The sequence below is a fragment of the Ammospiza caudacuta genome, chromosome 36 (assembly GCF_027887145.1).
Source record: "Ammospiza caudacuta isolate bAmmCau1 chromosome 36, bAmmCau1.pri, whole genome shotgun sequence".
Classification (NCBI taxonomy): Eukaryota; Metazoa; Chordata; class Aves; order Passeriformes; family Passerellidae; genus Ammospiza; species Ammospiza caudacuta.
The window spans coordinates 109,343-122,944 of NC_080628.1; the positions used below are offsets into that span (position 1 = coordinate 109,343).

General features: G+C 40.1%; 2 long non-coding RNA genes across 2 annotated transcripts; both read right to left on the reverse strand.

Moving 5' to 3' along the window:
- Window positions 1-512: 512 nt before the first annotated feature.
- Window positions 513-2,171, reverse strand: LOC131570615 (uncharacterized). Its single transcript, XR_009275894.1, has 2 exons — window positions 1,541-2,171; window positions 513-946 (listed from the first exon to the last, which is right to left on the reverse strand). It is a non-coding gene; the product is annotated as an uncharacterized LOC131570615 (long non-coding RNA).
- Window positions 2,172-2,425: 254 nt separating this feature from the next.
- Window positions 2,426-4,081, reverse strand: LOC131570616 (uncharacterized). The gene is made up of 3 exons (XR_009275895.1): window positions 3,888-4,081; window positions 3,200-3,263; window positions 2,426-2,502 (listed from the first exon to the last, which is right to left on the reverse strand). It is a non-coding gene; the product is annotated as an uncharacterized LOC131570616 (long non-coding RNA).
- Between the last annotated feature and the right edge of the window lie 9,521 nt (window positions 4,082-13,602).

A 13,602-nucleotide genomic window follows, 5' to 3' on the forward strand; every position in this document is an offset into this window, starting at 1 on the left:
GGATATTCAGTTATTAGTTGGCTGGGCAGCAGTTTCTTAAATAGAATGATAAACAAGATGTGAACATTTCAGCTACAAGCAAATAGGCAAATCTGAACAAGGTACTGGTGGGCGACCACTGAAGTTATTTTGAAGGAATTTTTTAAACAATAAAATATTGATACCACAAAAATAAAGCAAAAAGCTAACTACTGGCTAAGAAAAAATTAACTTTTGACAGCAACAACATTCCAACCACACAGGCTTTTTCCCGATGTCATACCTTATAACTACCTCTCTTGGGAATTCTCATCATGTATCCCAAAAGGAATAAATACCTCAGAGCGTCCTAAAGCAAAAAGTAGCACACATGAGCTCCTCACACTCCCGGGAGGCCTGCACAGCGTGCACTGAGTCTGCAACAAATTCTGCTCAGTGAGAGTCTGCAAACAAAGGTTCAATTGATGAATTGAACTGATTGTAAAGGGAGGTTTTCTAAGCACAGAAGCACAACAAAGAACAAGCAAAAACAATTCTTAAAAAAAACCTGCAAGTTTTATTTAGCATATATGCGACTGATTTCCACCCTGTGGCTTCTCACTTTGATTCGCGTCTGTAGGTTCAGGAAGATGACAATGCACACTCTGCCCTCCCTGAGCCCCCCACAGCAGCTGAGCGCTGCTCCGTGCGCTCAGATCGTCAGGAACTGGATTGCCCGCATGGACTGGAACTGCTCTGCTGCAGATTCAGGAGAGAGAGGCTGGCTGAGGCGTCGTCCCAATTCCATTTCTGTGTGACGAGAAGCGGTTTGTTCCCAACGGGTGCAACAATCCCCAGCTCGCTTCCACGGTGAGTACCGATGGCACACAAATGGCAGCCTGAGGAAATCGTGTTCTGGGCTCTAAGTGGTCGGGACAGGGTCTGATTTTTTGTTTTGCATCTGTATGATGATTAGTACGACAGGGCCCTGATCGATGACATGGCAGCACAGAATTAAAAACTCCTCAATAGGATTACATCGACTTCTAGGAAAAGACAAAAGCCTAGGACCCTTCTGAAATCTATTTTTAATGCGAAGCACACGGATTGTCACTATGCTGTGCCTTCCAGCTTTTCAAAGCAGCTTACCTCTGAAGACCAGAAAACATTTATTTCTACAGAAACAATGGGCAACCCCCAGGCTAATCTCAGCACTACTGTTTAATAGGGGATCTGCCAGCGTGCCAGTCCAGCTTCAAGTGTGCTTTATTTCAGTCTAACATCCCCTCAAAATTCTTCTCACATCTCCCAACCCTGACATCTTATTTTTCCCTAAAGCTTCTCATCATTAGCAATTTCCAAGTAACATGGTATTTTTACAACATTCAAAAATGTCATGCTGGACTGTGCTAGAGAGTAATTTGCAAATATAAGCTTAGCAAAGTTTGAATTGACTTGTCCAGAGAAAAAACCTACAAGTGAACACCTACACCTGCCTACAAAGAGCTAACAAGCCCCTGGCAGCTGCCAGCATCAAAGCACAGCGGATGTTTCTAATACAGGGTAAGGATAACAATATCACCTTTTGTTCTCTCCAGCTTGTTTTCCCTGCAGTCATATTTTGCTTCTTATGATTTTTTTAGTCTCTGCATCTTCTTGGACAGCACCGAGCCCGACGACAAGGATACGAGAGTCTTTCCCTGCCGTAGGGAGAGAACCAGGAAAACAGTTAAAATAAGAACAGGGTAGTTTGAAATTCATACTTCCAATGAGAAGCAGCGCCTTACAAACAGAACAAAAGTAAACAAAGCATGGTACCTCCCTGGGGACAGAAGACTTACAAACTCTCCAGGATTTACAATTCTAGCGACCAACCCCTTCAGGACGGCAGCCAAGTGTCCCATGAGGTGGTGCTGCACCAAAGAACGATCTGAGAGGTTCCAAAGAGTGAAATGCACAATATTTTGCAAAGCCGTAAAATCTTGCAAAATAACAAAAATACAATAGATGTAAACTACAGGGTAAGAGTACAAGTGTTCACTTTAAGAGCTGGAACCATCCAGGTGAGCACCTGATAACTGGATCCTCACCAGAGTTTGAACCCTTCAGGACACAGAAGGGTTTTCCCCAGAAATTTCACAGACTGAGTTTTGATACAAGTATACTTGCCAGACCCTCAGAAACATCACCCATTCTCCAGGTGTCTGGAGAGAACTGCAAATGGCTCTCACGCAGTTTGAGCTAGTTCTGTAAGGGTCTCAGGGTGAATTTCACCAGATGCAACCAAACTGGGCAACTCCCAGTGGGACAGAAGGAACCCAAAGCTTGGGTTCGCAGAGCTGCAGCAAATACTGAGGAAACAAACATAACAGCGTAAAAAATAATAAACCATCCTTTTTTTTTCTCTTGCTTTTGTTTTTTTCTTATTCAGATCAGCATAGCAATTAAAGAGAAGGTGAAAAACTCACCATTACTGAACATTTCATCATCTGTAGGCTGAGCATCCTTAGCACAGAGGACTCCAAAGTTAAAATTCACCGATCCCTGGGAAATAAAACCAAATATTGTATGATAAACAATCAAACAGCAGACGTAAAAATTTGTTTCCTCTAAGGACTTTCGGGTACGTATGTACCTTTGCATACATCCAACACATTGGAACATACACTTTATACCATCTCCTAATAAGTAAAAATTTACCTTTAAACTTTGATAGTACAGCATAAAATTATGAACTTAAATTGGTGATCTGTTATTATTAAGTTGGTGCCTAAAGTTATTTCTGCTGTCAGGTTCAAAAAAACATTAATTTTTTTTACTGGAATGAGCAATTGATTTCAAAGTCATCACAAGCCCACCAAAACACAAAGCAGTATTCACTGGATGGGTCTGTGAGCTAGAAGTAGTTAGGCTTGTACTTCCCTCTTGCTATTCCAGAACCAATAAATCCTGTCAACAAAACCAGGATCTATAGCCCACTGCTGTGAAAGATTCTACGAGGATGATGGTTTGATTTGTGTTTAGAAGTTTTGATTTGAAATGGCCAGTTCAATGGATAAAGACAGTTTAGGTAGTATTACATTGCTATTATTATTATTTCTATTATTATTTTTACTATTACTACTGCTATTGTTATCATCTGCTACTGGAAGAAACAAACCAGTAGTACCTATACTTAATTACTTTTATTTCCAGGAAATAATAAAGAAAAAGAACCAAACCAAAAAAAGTCACTTCCTACCTTTTATATCAAGGGATGAAAAATTTCTCTTGGGCTCTTCTCCAATTTATCAAGACTCATAGCACTGAAAGGCAAACAAAACAGTGCTTTATAGAAGGGCAAGTGCACATTTCAAGGCTGAACCACCAACTGATTGCAGTGACAGCAGTTACAACATGAATCGTTCCCAGAGCCTCTGTTAAATGGAATGTTCTGTGGAACTGCCGTTTCTTTCCCAAAACACTAACTTCCAACACTTCCTAATAATATTTTGTATTTTAAAACAAAAGAAGTTAGTGAGACTCTGTGCGGAGGTCAGGTTTAAATTTATTTCCTTCTAAAGCACAGAGCTCTGTTCCATCACCCTTCACTTCGGCTCTACACTGAATCGTGGTGAGCATTTGAGGAGTGCTCCATAATCAATTCTATTTCTCTCTTTTTCTAGCTCTCTCTATTCCTAAATCATTCCAGACAAGTCAAATGAAAAATGAAAAAAACAAGTTCAGCATCAAAGTCACACTTTTTCCCGTTGTCTGGTCAAGAACAGGCTCTAAATCCACTTACTGCTGCCTTCAACGATTCAGACTTGCAAAAGCATTCTTACATATTTTACAGGTTTATCATAAAACCCACAGAACGCAAGCTCTGAATTACAGGAAAAGGTACACAGGCAAATATCTAAAGGGATCACTTATTAGTAAATACATACCTTGGTAGAGATCGCACTGAGAACCTTTCTGAGGGACTCTAAGGGACGCATGTTTTCTGAGCACCCTATAAACAAGAAAAGCTAGGATATATTACAGGACATCCCCACTTTTTCTACATATTCAAATAGTATTTTTAATAAAAACAATTCAGTTAAAAAAGAAGGAAGAAAACCAAGCTAATTTTACTCAGCTGTATTTACTGCCGATTTAGAGAAAAATGCCGGGCAGCGTCGGCCGTTGCGGCACACGTCGCGCCGGCAGCAGGGCCTGCCGGGAGTTGGAGTCTCGGGCTGGTAGCCACTCATGTGCCGCGATAGCCGTTGCGTCACACGCCGCGCCGGCAGCAGGGCCTGCCGGGAGTTGGAGTCTCGGGCTGACAGCCACGGCTCCGTCCCCCGCCACCGGGAGCTGCAGTCCCTCCCGGGCATCAAACGGGTCCTTCGCCCCAGGGCGGGGAAGGACCTGAGGCAGGACCGCTCCTCCCGAATGCCCTCTCTTTTCCCCTCCAACTCTTTTTCTTTTTTTAACGCTGTTTTTCACCCCTTTCCCTTCCCTTCCCTTCTGCTCTCCTGCTTTCTTTCCTTTCCTTTCCTTTTTTTCCCCTTCCCTTTCCCTTTCTTTTTCTTGTATTTGTAATCTTGGTTTTCCTTCCTAGCTTTAGAATCAAAAAGCAGCAGTAGTAACTTTCAGGCTACCTGGGAGTAAAAAAAAACCCCAAAACTATAATGATTGAAAGAAAACTATTTATTCCCTGGGAGCCTGAAATTTTCTACTGCTGCACATGACACAGAGCTTTTTATTCCTTCTTATATACAGTTGATATTTTATACTCGCTTTATACACCGCCCCCTGCCGTCTGCACCGGCGCTCTGCAGGCAGAGTGCTGCGGCGTCGTTCGGTTCTGTTTAAATAAACTCGGCTAAATTAGGCTTGGTTCGGCTTAGGTCTAAAATCGTTTCGGTTCGGCTTTTCGTCTAAATTCGGCTTTTCCGGCTCTTCGGCTGAACTCGGCCCGGTTGGGCTAAAGTCGGTCATATTCGGCTCTTTGTCTAAATGCGGCCAATGTCGGCTACAGTCGGCTATCGGTTACACTCGGCTATCATCGGCTCTTCGTCTCAAGTCGGCTGTGTTCGGCTACACTCGGCTCTTCGTCTCAAGTCGGCTGTGTTCGGCCACACTCGGCTCTTCGGTGAAACTCGGCTATTTTCGGTCACACTCGGCTCTTCGGGGAAACTCGGCTGTTTTCGCCCACACTCGGCTCTTCGGGGAAACTCGGCTGTTTTCGCCCACACTCGGCTCTTCGGCTCTTCGGAACTATTCGGCCCGGCTCGGCTCCCTCAGGGCGGGAAAGCGGCTGTCAGAGGACCCCGGCACAGCGAGGCGTTTCCCCACATGCCTGTCACAAACCCGCCGAAATACGCCCGCCCGCGGCGCCGCTGAGACCACAGCATGTGTCGGGTACACTTGAAACGTCACAGAAAATACCACCGGGGCCGCGCCGGGGTCGGTATTCCATGCAGGCAGTCCACTGACACCCACCCCGGTCCTCCACTTCCCCGCCCTTTTCGCCGCCCTGTTGAGAAGGTCAACCAAAAGTCCGCGACATCCGCGACGCGCCACTCCCAAGGTGGCGGCCTCTCGGTGCAGGGCTGCAGTACCGCGCTCTGCCCACAAGGCGGCAGCACTGCCGCCCGCCCCAGCCGGGGGCGCAGCGCGCCTCGGGGCTGCGGGCAGCGAAGACGGCAAAAAAGAACAGGGGCGATCCCCGCCAAAAACTGCTCTGAAATAAATGCCCCAAAACAACCGGGAAGAGGAAAAAAAAAACTTCTGCCTCTAATCTAATAGAACAAAACAAAACAAAACCTCAACAATTTCTTTTAAAAAAAAATTAAATATTTAAAAAAATATTTTTTTCATATTAATATTCACATTTCTATTTACAATGTATATTGATGTACACTGTCCATTTATACATTTGTTTTTATGAATACATTTCTATTCCATATTGCATATATCCCTAAAACTTAAATTTATTTTTATATGTTTATACATATTTTTACATAGTAAGTATATATTTCTGTTAGGATTTTTACTTCTGTAACACTCACAGTACTCAAAATAAAACCCCTGCCTCTACCCCATACATGGCAAATAAAACCCCCTTTCATCTCAACTGTATTTAATTTTTTTAAAAAAACATTTTTCAAATTTATATTTAAAATGTTTACTGATGTATGATCGATTTTGCATTTATATTTAGCGATTTATTTATAAATTTATATTCTATGTTACATGTGTTCCTATTACTTATATTTTTATATACTTTTATTCATATCTTTATATATTTATTATATCTTTCTGTGTTAGGATTTTTACATCTGTAACACTTACATTATTTAAAATAAAACCCCTGCCTCTACCCACATTAAAGCCAAAAAGAACCTCAGTCTTCTCAACTGTATTTAAATATTTTTTAAAATTCTGTTTTTCAGGTTCATATTCACTTTTACATTTAAAATGTATACTAATGTATACTCTTATTTGTATTCTCCATTACATCTCTTCCTATTATTTATATTTACTTACATTTTGTGTTTATATATATATATTTATATCTTGATTTTATATCTCAATATTTAGAAATATATAACAATAATATCTACATTAATATTATTTAAAATAAAAACCCTGCCTCTAACCCAATAATAAAAAAGACCCCAACCCTTTCTTTTAAAAAATATTTAAATATGTTTTATCCTTATGTCTGATTTTTATATTCATATTTGTATTTATAATGTATATTAATGTCTATTGCTTACTTATACATTTATCTTTACCAATGTCAAGTTATAAATAAATTTATATTCTATATTACATCTGATGCGAGTAGTTATTTATATATTTTATACATATTTTTATGCATTGATTAAATATTTCTGCGTCAAGATTTTTACTTCTCTAACACTTATAATATTCAAAATAAAACCCCTGCCTCTACTTAAATAAAAGCCAAAACATTCCCTTTCTTTTAAACTATATTTACGTATTTTTATATTTATATTCCCATATAATGTTATTTATATTCTATACTACAACTCTTCATATTACTTACATATATTTATATATAAATTTATATTCATACTTTAGCAATTTCTCTTTATATATTTATTATATATTTCTATCTTAAGATCCACATTTCTATATTACTTATATTATTTAAAATAAAACTCCTGCCTCTAACCAAATAAAAACCAAGGACACCCCTTTATTTGAACCAGATTTAAAATTTAGGAAGTAAATTTATTTTTCAAAATTTAATGATATTTATATGGATATTTTTATATATTTTATTCATAGATATTATATATATTAGAGAGAATACCTTCTAATATAATAATAGATATATATTTTCTGTATCATATTTTTTTACTTATATTTATTTAATTTAAATAAATATATACAAATATATATATACAAAAACAACCTGATAAGAGACTAAGAACTTTTTCAACAGATAACCACAGTACTAATTTCAGACTTAGAAAAACATTTAGGCGTAATCACTACCACAAAATTAACCCAAAGTAGAAAAATTACCAGAAAACCAACAAAACAAGCTAAACTCATTTCTGAGCACCATAGTCCTTCCTCACTCACAATATGCAATTAATTTTCTCCTGCCATTTACATCCCCAGCATCATCCCATACTGAGCATTCCTGGCACCAGAAGTCACTCGGAGCCAATTAACATCCAACTTTCCCTTCCTCAGGACTGTGTGCTTTCTGTGTCTTTATGCACACAAGGAGCAGCTGTCAGACCCAACTCTCAGCAGCCTAACAAGCACTCAGATGTTCTCTCCAGGTTCAGGGGTTGCTCACTGTGAGGCAGCCTTCAATCCAGTGAGGATTGCCTCCCTTCTTCCCTGGCAGTAGCCTTGCACAATTACCTCAGCTGGAAGTCAGACCCCACTCCCTGAATTCTCATCTCTGCCTTTAAGTAATGCGTTGTGTGGAAGACTGTGCAGCGGTTTCTGAAAGAAAGTGATTTCAGGAGAAATGGGAAATTCATGGTGTCCAGTTTCTCAGTTAGTTGGTGTCAGGGGTCATCTAATAACAACACCATCAACAGTTTCAGCACTACCTCTGTGCAACCAACACTTGTTAGGACATGAAGTGCAGTGCTGTCATGGCTAAAGTGAAGTGCTGTCATGGCTAAACGCTTTCAGGGATCAGGGAAATGGGGAGGAAGCAGGAAGGCAGGAGATCAGGAGTTTCACAGTGCCTCTCACCATAGCTCTGTGCCAAGTACTTGACACTGGCAGGGGTCTGTGCACAAATCAAACAGGGCAGGGCTGCTGGGAACTGCCTTGAGCCGTTTGATTTTCCAGCATCAGCCTCATTCCATGGTTACGGCAATGGGAAGATGCCACCAGCTCACATCCCAGGCAGCAGACCAAGAACTCAATGTCACAACTCACTTTATCGGTTTTTTGCCCAATCACACAAAGCAAAAGCACATTGACAGTAGCTCTATCCAACCACTGTAAGCACAGGTACCTTTGGTTAAACAATGCTTGCTTATTTCAAATACAATACCTGCTTGTGAGCCTTAAACACAATGCACAGAGCTCCAGTATTAAGCCTAGAACTTCCTAATATCTTGCTAGATAAACTTTCTGTAGCTTAGGGAGTTATTCTAGGCAAGTGTTAATACACAGACCATTGTTCCATTTGTTCTTGCTTTTCCACAGTTTAAATAGTTTTTCTGCTGACCAATCTCATGGCTGCTGCTCAGCTCTGATCACAGTTCTGCTGTCTCTGAGGGCTGCCTTTTGCAGCTTTCCCAAACCCCTCTGATTTTACACATTCCCACAGTACTCAGTGCTGGATGAACCCTAGTGCAGAAACAGAGGAAGCAGGATTTAGTGAGTCTACTCACCCAAAGTACTGGGAAAGAAACTCCCTATCAGATGAGTTCTGCAGATCACAGACAGGAGGAAATGTAGTTACAATGGGTTACACATGAGAACTGTGCTCACATGCAGTTTCCCGGGGGGTTTTTGGCCCTGCTAGCAAACGTCACCCTTGGAAGCACATGAGCAGAAACAGATGGGTCCCCCAGTGAGCGCCTTGCTAAGATAACCCTCACAAAAAAACCATTCCATCCCCTGTAGTAAATTATAACTGCTGAACTGCCAGCTGATGGCATTGCTGCCCCAGGGCTCTGTGTTTGTAACTCTGCACACGTTGGGAGCGACAGCAGCTGAGCTGACACCTTTCTATGGGGAAGAGCCTTCAGTTTGCACGTCCTTTTCAACCATTTCAAGCAAAGACACCGGCCCAGGGTTACAAGGAATAACAGCTGTGGAACTTCTCCTTGAAAATGCTACAGCTGAAATAAAGCTGCCAAGGTGTGCTGATATGGGCCATTCTTGTTTCTCACACAGAACCTGTCACAAAACTAAATGCTGCAACAGGAGCAGACAGCATGCCAAGCAGGCACTGCTGATCTGAAATGCATCCAAAATAACTAAACCTCCTGAGCCTGGAAATCCTGGCTTGAAATTCCATTACAATAAACTTTCCAGCACTGGCACTCTGGGATTTGGAAAGTAGAGTCTGTTCTCTTGGTCTTGTTAATTCCTTGATTTATCCTCACTTTTGTGTTCAGCCCCAAATAAGCCAGATTCTACTCAATCCAGTCTGAACTGGACAATATTTCCCTACTCAGCTGAGTGGTGTTCCATCACAGTGAAATAAAAAAAAAGGCTACAGGTCTTTTCTTTCCTTAGCTTGCTATGCCTACTTTTTTATTACTACTCCATTTTCCTAGAAACCTACTTAGACTGGGAGAATACTACCAGTTACCTGCCTATCTGTGAAAGTTATCACAAAAACCAGAAGAAATAATCCAGATTAGGACCAAAAACAGCCCCCCCAAAAATTGCCACATCTGCAGAAAAGAATTCCACCAATAAGCCTGTTCTGGTGCAGATATAGCAGGCAGAATTTTTTCCCAAGCAAAATACCGCTGGACCTTGACTAATCCTTCACATTGAAATGAAGTTGTACTTTTGTACCTGGGAAAATCACTGCCAGTCTCAGTCACAGGTGCATTGACAGAATCCTAAAAGATGCTGGGAACCAGTCCTAAATTCATTTATGACTTCAGTTCTGTTATCAGAAGGATAGCATCAGTTTTCTTTGTCCCTATCTAGTTTTCTTCCTCGATTTTCAATTTCCCAGAAGGGAAGCCCCAGACTCCCGCATTTGTCCTTTCCTTACTGGAAGCCTCCTCAGGGAAGATGAGGTATTATCAGATGTCATTTCTTCCCTTGTCCTGGGGACCCTCAAACACCACCACAGTCTGATTACTTGTTTAGAGACAAAACCATTTGAATTAGTGCTAGGAACCTTGTCCCACCTCTATTGGACCTCTATTTCTGCTTCTCTTGTATTTTTATTTCACCAGACTGCAACTTGTTCAGATTTGTTTGTCAGCAAACCTGGCATGTCAAAAAATTGTTCAACTGAGAAGCTCCATCTCAAAGTGCTTAGGCTATCAGATAACCCAGGCAATGTTTTAACTCACACCCTGATAGTTAAAACTATTAAACTTGCATCCCACCTAGCATGTTGACACAGCATTACCAGGAAACAAAGTTTATTTTGTCTATACATGCAAAAATCATGAGGTGAAAGACGTGGCAGAGCATTTTGACTGATACAGCAAAGTTCTTACAACATAAAGTAGTGTGTGTGGTTTTCCTGGTTGGGTTTTTTTTTTTTTTTTTTTGTTTTTGTTGTTGCTGTATCTTTATTTTTTTTAATAATACACAAAGTTCAGTCATTTGAGAAAATCATCAAAGAGTAATTGCCACACCAGCGCTATTTAGCATGTTCCTTTCTCCTTTTTTCCCTGACTGAAACCCACATCAAGTAATTACATGCAATTAAACATATTCTTTCCAATGCTTTTGCCTTGTTTTCTTTTTTCATTTCACTACAATTACTGTGAATTCTCTTTTACTCATCAACTTGCACTTTTCAAGCAAATTTTCATGCATTTTATGCATCAAAAGGGCCAATACCTCAAAGAGGAGGATCTTTGTAGCCTGCCCTGATGGAGGGCCATTTCATCCAAATCTCATCATTTTCATCCAAATCTGTTCTGCGCCTCATCAAGGCTCTGATAATGGGCTCTACACAGCAGAAATAGTCAAATTGCAGTTTGAACCAGAGAAATGTTTTTTATTTGCTGCAAAGTAGCAATTACACGAATCTTCAGCTACACAAGGGAACCTCTCAAACAACAGTGCTGTAAATCAAGCAGTTTGTTCACTTGAGATAGGAACCTAATAAGAGAAAAATAGTCTCCAAAAGAATTCATCCCATCATTGAATTTTTAGGCTGTTTGAGATACAGACTGTGTCTGGATGCCTAAGGGGGTCTTAAGAGCTACACAGGCAGTGGTATGGTGCAAATAACAAACACATGTGAGTCAGCACTGACAGACAGAAAGGGTAGGATCCCTGTCCTTTATCAAATCACTATGGACAGGATCTTCCTTGTCTCAAATACTTTAGGAGCACAAACACTCTTCAGCCTCCATTAAATAACATGGTATTGACTCCTCTCTATGCCAAGGATTGAAGAAACATGCTACAGCCTCACCTAGAGGAGTTATAACAACTCCCAGTCCTATGCACAGGTGACCTGTCCAATTACTAACTAAAACAGATTAATAACAGAAATATAGTCAGAGACCAACAGAACTAATAAACCTTCTTCTATAGAACATCAACTTGTTTCTCATCCTCTCCATGAATCAGTCGCCACCAAAAACATATTGGGAAACCAGAGAGCCTGAAGGAAACCATTCCTCCATGCACTCCATGTTCTTAGCACTCAAAGCTCCAGGGAATTTTCCTTGAGCAGGTAAGGATATGGTGACAATGCACTTTGAGACTATTACTGCATGATGCTCCCAGGCAATCCATTCAAACAGACTGATTCACCTCAGCCCAGCTGAGCACACCACAGGAGCAGAATAACTCTGCTAGAGCTGGTTTCTGTATGGAACAGGCTGATGAGCTCCAGCCACTGTGCTGTGCCCAGTGATTCCAGCTCACCTCTCTGAATTTCTGCTGAAATGGGAGGGCAGGTTGCCAACACAGGCTGGGATTAGACAGAAGGCAGCACTGGAATCAGCTGGGGGCTCAGGACTCAGGAGCTCCCCACCTGAGAGCTCACATGTGTTTTGTTCTGCTGAAAATCCAATTTTGTCACTGGTCTGGAAAGAGGAGTGTTCTTGAATCATTTTCATCTGAGAAGCAGTTGAAAATATGTATATAAATATATAGTATTCATAGAAATATATCTTATATAGAATATATACTTTATAGATAATATTATATCTATTGTTATATATAATTATATATTTTATATATTATATATTATTAATATATATTATATCTAATTCTATATATCTAGAGCTATATCTAGAGCTATGTGTTAAACCATCCATTTTTGCCTGAACATCAGTTCCCTGTCTGAAGTTAAAATCATGAACAGTGAACATGTTATGGACAGTGGAAGCTGAAAGCCAAACTAATTTACAGATGGATCCTGAAAACTCAGCAGAGTTAGACTACTGAAGTCAAAAGGCTCCAATATTTTATTTTCTATTTTAACCTAAAAAGGATAGTCTGGTGACATTTCAGGTTCAAATTGAGGTTGGGACAACAATTACAATTGAAGAAGTAAAATGCCACAAGTTCTGTACATGACTGGAATCAACTTAGTCCACACAGCTATGAAGGGGGTGATACCAGCAGTAATCAATTCCTAATGTTATTTCCTGTGAGTACAATGAATTGTATAAACATAAATGCTCAAGAGTTAAGTTTATGTTTGGATTCTTCAAAACACAAACTTTTAGGGATTATAAAAACGCCTGGCTTTTCCTTCTTCCTCAGAGAATTCTCACCTGGTATTTTGCTTTGACAATTTATGCTTCTATTCTGAATCTGAAAATAATCATCAGTAACTCAAACGGGCATAGGAAAATACATTATTTTTTGCCAGTCAACCCATGATACCACTGCACAGTTTTGTGAGGGAAAGTTTCATTTGCCTTCCAGCCATCAGGCACTGGCAAGCATTCAAGCAAGCACATCCATTCAGATGAAGGACCGGCTTGTTGCATGACTGAGCAGCCAAATTCAATTCATACTTGGAGTGAAACTAATTAATATTTGTAAATAGAATATATACTTTATATATAGTATTATATAGATTATATAGAATTATATATAGTATGTATTATATATTATGAATATATATTATACATAATTCTATATAACATAGAGCCATACCTAGAACCGTATCCGGAAGCATACTTAATACATATCTAGTACATATACAGAACATAACATTCTGGAGCGTACCTAGAACTGTATCTAGAACGGAACCCAGAACACACCTAGAACACAATCTACAAAGATTCGTAGAGTCTAGAACATGTCTAGAACGCACCTAGAACGCAAATATAGAGCCCAATACAAAGCAATATAGAACGCAATTTAGAGTCTAGAACGTGCCTAGAACACAATCTAGCGCCCACCTAGAACGGAATCTAGAACATAGCTATAACGCGCTCCATAACGTGCTCTAGAACACACCTAGAACGCAATCTAGAACATACCTAGAAC